The sequence below is a fragment of the Mus pahari genome, chromosome 5 (assembly GCF_900095145.1).
Source record: "Mus pahari chromosome 5, PAHARI_EIJ_v1.1, whole genome shotgun sequence".
Classification (NCBI taxonomy): domain Eukaryota; kingdom Metazoa; phylum Chordata; class Mammalia; order Rodentia; family Muridae; genus Mus; species Mus pahari.
The window spans coordinates 106263167-106270058 of NC_034594.1; the positions used below are offsets into that span (position 1 = coordinate 106263167).

Genomic DNA, 6892 nt, shown 5'->3' on the forward strand with positions numbered 1-6892 from the left:
TTTTTAGAGGTGGGTCCCTGACCATGCTCTAGTGGGACTAGTGGACGGTCTCACACCCAGGCATATATGGGCAACACTAACTGGACTTAGTGGGTTAAAAAACAATGAAAAAGAGGCCATGAAGTTGAGAGGGCACATACGGGGATCTGGGAGGAATTGGAGGGGTGAGGGAGGGTGACTATGATTAAAATATTGTACGTATGTATGAAATTCTCAAAGAATAAAATCAGATATATTTTTAACATACACACACATATGAAACTGAGCTTTGTGTTAAAAGCCTGTAAACTCATCACTTGGGAGGTGGAGGAAACAGGATCAGGAGTTCAAAGTCAACCTCAGCTCAGACTTCATGAGACCTTGCTTCCAAGCACAAACCACAAGAACCAGTGTACGCTTAACATCCTTAACATCCTCATAGTGTTGACATCCTCATAGTGTTGATAATGAGACAGGGTTGCTGAAGAGTCCAAGCCCAAATTGAGAGGCACAGTCAATTCCATGAGAACTTAAAGTACAGAAACTGTCTCAAAAAGCCTATGTAAACAACACACTCATTCGTTTAGTGGGACAGGGGGACAAATTGGAACGCTCAACCGCCTCAGCTGCGAACACTTGTGATCCTTGGAATTGGGTGTTGATTTCTGCATCCCTTCTTTGGCTGTTACAACTTTTTAAAATTAGGTTCTCACACTCACTTTACAGGCGATGAACTGGGTGTTTTGGATTCTTAAGGAAAGTCACTTAGACTGGACGTGGTGGTGCGCATCTGTAAATATATGTAATCCCACTACTTGGGGCCAGGAGTTGAAGTACAAGGATCTCTTTTGAGTTCAGAACAGCTAGAGCTAAGTGTTGAAATATTGTCTCAAAACCAAACTAAAACCAACAAAAAGAAAGAAAGAAAGAAAAAAAGAAGGTAAGTTAGTTAAAAGTTCAGCACCGAGCTAGGATGGTAAGCCAGAAAGCTTTTCCCATTCCAGAGAGACCACTTGTCAATGAAACTGATCAAGTGGTGGTGGTAGCTCGCAATGTAAACCAGTGGGCGTCGTCCTCACACGTCAGCTCCGCCGCCACAGTCCTCGGCTCAGATTGCTACCCTGAGAGCCCTAAGCAGGACTTTGGGCCTGCGAAGAAGCACGAATGTCTGGCAGAGCAGGAGTCCCCGGAGCGATTGCACCGGACGGACTCACAGGGTACGTACGGGAGCCCCGGGTCAGAAACAAAACAGTGGCTTTGGGGCCCGGCCCCTCCCCCGGAAGTGACGCGAGGCTTCGGCGTCTAGGAAGGGCCCCGGCACTGCCGGGGGGGTTTGAGAGTGGCGGAGGCCGCGGAACGACGGGAGACGGCGGCCGTAGTGAAGAACGTCGAGCGCACGCACGGCGAGTGGCAGCTTAACTAGCCACCTCGCCGTCCCGGCCGCGTGTGCGAGGGCGGAGGGCGGGGCTCGAGACCTGCGGCGGCGGGAGATGCGGGCGGCTGCGGGCACGCGGCTGGCTCGGCTCGGCCGTCGCCGCCGCTCTCTCGGGCCCCGGCGCGGGGGTCGCCGCTGCTTGCCGCGCCGTCTTTGAGGTCCGAGTGAGAGGAGCGGTGGGCGACAGAGTCTCGCACCGCGTTCAAGGCCGAGAAGGAGTCCCGTGCTCTGCCTGGTGAGCAGCACACCCACGCCCCGTCGGGGTCTCGCACCACCGCCCCGCAGCCCAGTTTCAACGCGGGCCGGGCGGAGGTTGCGGGCGCGGCAGGAAGTGCACCGGGCGGCGGGAGGGGCGGAGCTTGGCGACGGGAGGGCGGGACCTGGGGGGTGGGCGGGGCCTGCTGGCGCGCTCTCTTTGGGGGAGCAGCTCGGCGGAGCTCAGGTGCTCGCCGGAGCGCCCCCTCCGCCTTTCCCCGCACCTCGGTGGGTCGTGCGAAGTCCCTTGGGCGGAAGGTGGCAGCGGTTTTTTTTTTTTTGTTGTTGTTGTTGTTGTTGCCTGGGTGGGGCTGAGGGGAACGGTTTTAACTTGCCCGAGTGGCAGGAAGTTGGAAAGTGAAAGTGCTTTCTTGGCTCGCCCACGGGCCGGAGGTCTGCGTCTCCCCGCACTTTGATCTCGGGGCGCGCGGCCTCACGCCGCATTCTTCCCTTCCCCAAGCTCGCTGTCCATCCGGCCACAGGTTTTTCTTTCTCTACTTTTCAGCAGTCCTCCTCGCTTCCTGTACAGCTGTGGCAAGCTTTTCCTTGGAAAAGCATTGGAAACATCTTTGAGGGGAGGAGTTTTAACGGGCATCGGCAAGGAAATAAGGGGGAATTTGTTGGGTGAACTCAGAAGACACGGTTGGCTTTTTCTCGAGCCCTTGCAATGTGAAGGTTAGGTTATTTAAGTAAGATTCTTTCAGCAGAATGGCTGCCGTTCTAGGGTCAGAGCTCTTCTCTCTTTCCCCCCCATGCACAGAACGTGGAGCTTCTGTATTTCCGGCTAGGAGTGGTGTTTTTGTTATAAGAGTCTGATTCGACTTTTCCTTGTAGGAACTCTTTGTTCTTTGATCCTTGGTTTTATTTTTAAATGGAAACTGCTTACGTGGAGTTCGTTATATTTTGGGGAAAATATCGTCTTAACTTTTGGGACACCGCTATATATTTGAGGCAGGGGATGTACTGTTCAGTCACCAGCACAGAAAGGTAAAAAAAAAAAAAAAAGTATACATTTAATATCCTCTGTGGCTCTCACCGTTGCTTGCTGCCTCCTATTCTTCCTTCTTGAGCTAAGTATCAAAACTGGGGTCTGCATCAGGTGTTCATCAGCTGGTCTGCACTCTGTTCTTTTCTTTTTTCCAACGCACTTCTTCGAGAAAGTAGCAGTTTTCTCTACCTAGGTGCTGTGCAGGCCATCTAACCTGTGTTCTCAAGCATGTTATACAAGACAAGCACTCTGCCACTGAGCTGCTCTCCAGCTCTCCCCTCCCTTTCATTGTAGCTTAGAGATTAGTCTTTGAGTGTTAAACCTTTTCCAGCATTTAATCTGTCAACGATCATTTGGGTCCATTTAAGTCTGCCTCTATTAGGCTTCTAAAAAACCTTTTGAAGCTGTAATTGTTAGTACTTAGACAGTGTCTGTTTTTGTACCTATATGGTATCTGTCTGTTTTGTTCCCTCTTTGTTGATCAGTACCCCAGGCTTCATACCCACAGTCCTCTGCTTCATCTCAGGAGAGCCTGGGTTATAGGCATGCCCCGGACTGTTTCACTTCTACTTGGCTCCTGTACTTGGGGGTGGGTTAGGGTCTCCAGTATTCTTAGCTGTCCTGGCCAAGAACTCAGATCCAACTTCCTTTGCCTCAGTCCTGGGATAAAAGTGTGTGCCACCATGTTCTCTGTCAAAGTTGAGGAAATCATTGAGGTTCACTTGTAGAAGCTAAAATGAGTTTCAACGGTATATGTAGGAGTTCTTGGAAAAAAATAACCTGACACAGAAATTGAATCATGGGTTGAGGGTAGTAGAGCCCACTTTTACTATGTGAGACCTTGGATTTGAGCCTTAACACAACTAATTTTTTGTGGTGTTTTTTTGAGGCATGGTCTCATCGAGGTCAGGATGGCCTTGATCTCTTGATTATCTGCTTCCTAAGGGCGGAGATACAAGTTTATTGTAACAGACGGATGCCCTGGAGCATGCTGGCTTGAACTCACAGAGATTTACCGGTCTCTGCCTCTTGAATTAAAGGCAGGCTCTCCCAGACATTCCTGATGTGAAGGTGATGTCTGACATGTGTTCTTCCCTTAGGCTCCTATTTACTGGAGTAGTTTTAACAGACTGCACTAGGATGTAATTGCCAAGGTTGGAAAACTACTAATAAAAAAGTAACTATCCATAAGGATAGACATCATCAGAAAAAAAAAGTCTGTTTGGTAAACAGAACAATCACAGGGACTGCCCCTCCCCCAACATGCTGGAGCCAATAAACACTGTTTTAGCTCTGCTTAAGGGAAGCCTTGGGGACGATGATGTCTAGTGAGCTGGTTACTCAGGACCGGAGGAGCTCTTTGTGGATTGCTGTCACTCAGTCTCTGGTGTTTAATGATGGCAGCACTCTTGCAGGGCGGGGAGGAGTTCTCTCCTGGGTAGAGGAGTGGGTGACTGAAGGGGCCTGCCTGGGCTTCCTGCAGTTTCACCATCAGCCTGACTGTGGGAGGCAGCTCTTTTATTTTTCCATCTCTGCTTTTGGATCACAGTGTCTGCACAGACAGTGTCAAAAGTGGTAACTAAAGATGACTGGAGGGTACTTTCATGCTTGAGAGAAATTCTAGAAACCCAGACAGTTTCCTAGCCACTGCTCACTGATCTGTCCTCTGAGTCATGTATGTTGTTAGGCTTAGTCTTCTCATGCCTGAGTTGTGTAACTCTGTTATGTTAGGTTTGTTTGTCTTAGACATCTTCATCGATGTCTCACATCACCTGCCGAGAACATGCAGTTGAGTGTGTTGTAATGCATCCAGAGTGGAGTCACTACAATCTTAGCTGAGAATGTTTTCAGCCACCCTAAAAGAAACCTCACGGTCCTTGCTTTCCTTCGCCAGTTTTCTCTCTCCTCCTTCAGCTGGATGTTTCTACCTCAGCCCCCTCTAAAGTCTGTAGTCAGATCTGAGCATTTCCTGTCACCAGGGCCACTCACGGGCCCTTTGTGGCTGTGGCTGCAGCTAGTCTTTTACTTTTGTCATGTATTCAAGGTTCATCTGAGATACATCAGTACTTAATTCCTCCTTTTTAAAAAGATGGATGTTTGTGTGTCCATGTCTGTGGCCATGTGGGCGTGTGTGTCCCTGATTGTCTGAATGTGTGCGTGTATAGCATGATGTACCAGGGCAGCCCACAGGTGTTAATCCTCACCTTCCACTTTGTTCGAGATAGGGTCTCCATCTGCTCCAGCCAGCTGCCCCTGGGCTGCTGGGGATTTCCCTGTCCACCTCAAATCTCTTTGTGACACTGGTGTTACAGTTGTTCGTTACTGCTTTATGTAGATTCTGGGCATTCAAACTAGGTCCTCATGCTTACACGCAAATGCTTTAATAATTGAGCCATCTTTCTGCCCATCTTGATTCCTTTTAGTGGCTGAATAATATTCTATTATATGAATGTACTATAGTTTATATTCCATTCATAAGTTGGATGGACATTTGAATTGATTCCACTCTTAGGTTTTATGGATAATTTTGCTATGAACATTACTAGTTTGTTTTTTTTTTTTGTTTTGTTTTGAGACAGTTTTACAGTATTTTTGACTGGCTTGGAACTTGCTATGTTGACCAAGCTGGCATTGAGCTTATAGAATTGTGCCTTCCTTTGTCTCCTAGTCTGGAATTAAAGGCATGTGTCACCATGTAGTTCTTCTATGGACATATGTTTCTATTATCTAGGTGTGTGTCTGGTCACATGGTAAACGTGGCCATAGAGGTATTGCATTTAAATTTTCTACCAGTAATGTGTGAGTTTCAGTTTCTGTCTTTGTCAACTTGTTGTTGCTTTTTCTGCTTAAAATAGCTATGTGGTGTTTTTTGCTTGTTTTCAAGTTCTGTTTCCTATTATGAATGATGAGGAGATCTTTCTGTGTGCTTCTTGACTATTTCCAGCTTTTCTCCGGAGAGACAACTGTGCCTGCCTTTTCTTTTTATGCTATAAGAGTTATTTACCTACTTGAGGTGCAAGTACCTTTTATGACATGATTTTTTGAGAGGGTTTTGGCGTTAGAACATTCAAGGGGATTTGTCTTCTTGCTTGCTGATATTCATAGCATGATTTAAAATTTTGGTATAGTCTAATTTGCCTGTCTTTGTAGTGTTTTAGTAGAATTGACTTACCTTCTTCTGATCCACTGGGATTTCATTCCTAAAGAAAGGAGGTGTTTTTCTGATTTTAATTAATTAAATAATCAATCAATCAATCAATCTTGGCTGACAGTTTTTCTGTGTAACAGTCCCGGGTGTCCTGGATCTCACTCTGTAGACCAGGCTAGCCTTGAACTCACAGAGATCTGCCTACATCTGCCTCCCAAATGCTGGGGACTAAAGGTGTGCACTGCCACCTGGCCCTGATTTTACTTTTTATGGAAGGTGTTCAGCCACTTTGTCATATATTACAAACATGTTGATTCAGTCAGAGCTGCCATTTTAATTCTTTTCATGAAGTTCTGTGAGGAGAATGTCTCTGAGACAGCACTGTGTTGTTGTGTGCCGCCTGGCAGAGGGGTTGTCAGCTGGGATGACTTGACTGCAGAGTCTCAGCGGCAAGGGTAGGGTACTAATGTCTAGTGGGCGGTAGCCAGGGTGCTGGTACCGTCGAACCTCTCAGTGCTCTGGACAGCCCCACAGCACAGGGTTAGGCAGTTCTAGTGGCAGGCTTGCTGGAATTGGGATGGGAAACTCTGGCCCGAACAGGAAGACCAGAATATTGAATGATTTTCCTTCTGTTCTTGTTCTGATCGGTAATTAAACAGAAGAAGAAACTGAGCAGACTGTGAAACGGTAACAGAGCTGCAGACTGAATTGGGGAACATTTTGTTGAATTTTCAGTGCTGCCAGTTTGTATGTAAACTACCCTGCTATGACGCTTAACTGTCTGGAGGAGAAGTACAAGTTGGACTAGGAACAGATTGATCCCTCCACCTCAGCCTCCTGGCCACTCCAAGATGCACATCTTGTCAGAGAAACACAATGGATTCAGTTAGCTGTGCATTGAACTGGTGGTCTTTTAAGAGAATGGGATGATAATAAGACTTTAAGGTAAAAGTTAACTGGGATTGGAGCCGGGTGTGGTGGTGCACGCCTTTAATCCCAGTGCTCGGGAGGCAGAGGCAGGCGGATTTCTGAGTTCGAGGCCAGCCTGGTGAGTTCCAGGACAGCCAGGGCTATACAGAGAAACCCT

General features: G+C 47.6%; 1 protein-coding gene across 5 annotated transcripts in view; it reads left to right on the top strand.

Annotated features, from left to right (window-relative positions):
• The first annotated feature begins 1308 nt into the window (after positions 1 to 1308).
• Elk4 (ETS transcription factor ELK4) overlaps positions 1309 to 6892 on the top strand; it is an 18386-nt gene continuing 12802 nt past the window's right edge. The window contains exon 1 of one of the 5 annotated variants that reach the window (XM_021198264.2): positions 1309 to 1649. The gene's annotated coding sequence lies outside the window, so the exon portion shown is untranslated. Of the gene's footprint in view, positions 1650 to 1846; positions 1898 to 2088; positions 2152 to 2523; positions 2657 to 6419; positions 6751 to 6892 lie in introns of those variants that run through there. The other 4 variants (XM_029538494.1, XM_029538496.1, XM_029538493.1 and 1 more) reach the window with 4 other exon arrangements.